The following is a 2,848-nucleotide window of genomic DNA, read 5'->3' on the forward strand; positions in this document are numbered from 1 at the left end:
CACTCTAGCAAGTAATCCTACAACAAGCACCTAATACAACACACAAAGCAGGAGTAGGGTTTTATGCACTAAGCCGATCAAACCTGGGTAAAAACATTCCCCGTGTTGATCACTAGCTCTGCTCTTGGCGCCACCCTCTCTCCGCCGAACAATCAAGGTATCCGTGGATGTTGCCATAGGTGTCACCCACCATCTCTGGCGCGCCAGGTACGGGGTGAGAGCATTTGCGCTAATCTGAGTAAGCTCTACGCCAGATTTTTAGAACTTGAGCGGACCGCCACAGTTCCCTGAAGCGGGACACAACGGTGGTCGCTCCACTCTGCTATGGCCTCCTAACGCATGCACAGGCGCACTGTTGCACAAGCGCATGCCGGGGAGGCGGAGACCCCAAGTCCGACACCATCAAACTGATGCGCCGCTCCAAGACAACACGTTGATGTCGAGGGTGTGCCTGGCAGCTTCGGCGAGGACTCCGGTGCATACTCCAGCGGATGCACCTGTGCGGAGTGATGCATAGCCATCGAGGATGCGCCTACAGGTTCCGAAGCCCTGACTCGAACTCCAGCGAAATTTTTTTCTGCCCTGAAAGTGTCGCGTCGCCGCCAAAGATGTGCTCGTGGGCTCCGTTAGCATGGTCAGTCAAAAGAGAAAAAAGAGTTACACCCCGGAAAACCCCTTTCCTATGCGATGGTCAAAGATAATCGGCAAGAACCTTGTCAGCGAGGAGGTTGTCGGGGGGGGGTGTAACATCCGGCTTCCCGGGGATCCGAGGCCCCGGAAAAAGATTCAGTAAGGAGAAGAAGTGCCGCAACACAAAAAATAAGTGACAAAAACTCTAGATGAGATTTTTGAATAGATAGATTGTTTCCCTTCTAGAAATCCCGATAAACATGCGCGCATTGGAACCTTGCTAGGATCAATGCACCTTGGTTCTGTTTCGAACTCGTTCAACGACCTGAATGGCCACAGAGCACCTTGACACTGTTCCGAACTTGCTCAACACACCAAGCAGCTACACAACACGTTATTTCGCCTCGAGCCGCGCTCGATGATTTAAACAGTTACACTTAGTGCGGCAAGGAGTCTTGCTGGTAACGACCCCGCTGACGAACTGCTAAGGATGCGTTCCTCAAAGCACTAGCGGCAGGACTAGTCAAGCCGGCAAGCTTTGGGAAAACCCAAGGGATGTATCATACAAAAACGGGGATCAGACAAAAGGGAAACAATATTTCATTCATTTGTTTGAGGAAAACTCACATATATTACATGGATGAATTTTACTACTCTAACATACTAGACTGTCTTTGGCGAGGGACAATGCTTGCCGGACAGAAGTTCAAGAAGACAAAAAACGGCGAGGCCCGCGACGCAACCCAGGCTGGTTCCACCTAGACCAGCACTGCACACAGGAGAACAGGGCCAGAAGGGACGCGGAGCAAGGAACCAGGCGCTTCCAGGAAGATGGGCACCATCGGTTCTTCCGGCGCGTCCGTCCCTACTCGGGAGGAGGAGAGCCGCGGACTCACAGTGATGCTGCGGCCAGCGGTCAGTCCGAGGTCAGACCCTCGTACCCAGGCTTAGCCTGCCGAGGGTCTGACCCGTACCCGTTGTCGCTCCCATCTGTCCCTTCCTCGTCGCTCCCACGCGAGGAAGGGCTTTCAGTCCCGCTCGACCTCTCTTCCCAGCAGCTGAGGCGTACACCTGAGCTCTTGTCTTGCTTGACGGAGAGCAGGTTGTCCGCCATCATATTGAAGCGCAGAACATGCCCATCCCAGAGTTTGTGGGCGCGAGCGAAACTCTTCCACCAACGGCCAAGAAACAAGAGCTGAGGCCCCAGATGCTCCACGGGCACCGGTATGGCGTCGTTGCCACAGCTGTGCACCCCGAGCCACAACATTAGGAGCTTCTCTTCCTCCGTCGCTTTGGCAAAGGCGCTGGGGAGTTGAAGCCAGGTCCTGATGCGGACTCGTAGCTTGACAAGGAACTCCAGAAGAGTCCTTTCAACATGGCTCCCCGCAGGAACGAGCCTCAGCAAAGGCGGAGGTGCTGGAGTAGCATTCCGCCTTCCCCTGCCACGGCCCCTCGCCCCTCCGCCACCTCGAGGGCTGGAGCCGTCCTGTGCAGCTGCGGCTCCTGAAGATGTGGAAGATCCGAACGGGATCCTCTCGCCGCTCTGGCGGCTGATGGTGTCCGCCCTCGTCCCCTAACCATGATTAGGGGCGAGTGCCACCTGAAGCTAAAGAAGATACTCCAGAACAGGCTGGGGGTGTTCTACGTTTCAGGAGATGGATGGATGAGGAAAACCCCCTAATTTATAGGGTGAGGCATGGGGGCTAGCCCTCCTCACTCTAGAAACCGCTGCCCCTCTCACCCAATCGCCCATGGTCACGGGCGAACAGGGAGCCGCCCTGCTCGACCAATGCATGCAAGGGCGGGCCGTGCCACGGTTGCGACTTTTAAGGCCACGATCGCCACTTGCCTGACCGTTACTGTGCATGCCTCGCGTGTGGCAGATATGCTTTAGGAGGTGGGACGACCACCGTGCACACGCCTCCCCACTTCGTGCGTTCCATACGCGACGTGGGGAAAGACCACTAGCAACGGCTCCAGCCTACAAGATACCCTATGAAAGAGGCTCGTGCACTACTTTGCGCCTGGCCCAACAATACCTCGCACGCGTGTGTGGCCCAATCCTAGGGGCTCCTATCGGTGCACTAAAGACTGGGGTCTTCTATGCCCCAGACATGTGCACGGGCGCCGGCAACCCCTTTGATGGCAAGGCACCATGAAGGCTGGCAGGAAGATTAATCCCCAAGCTCACCAGGGCCACACCCCTCCAAGGGTGTGA

The sequence above is a fragment of the Hordeum vulgare genome, chromosome 4H (assembly GCF_904849725.1).
Source record: "Hordeum vulgare subsp. vulgare chromosome 4H, MorexV3_pseudomolecules_assembly, whole genome shotgun sequence".
Classification (NCBI taxonomy): Eukaryota; Viridiplantae; Streptophyta; class Magnoliopsida; order Poales; family Poaceae; genus Hordeum; species Hordeum vulgare.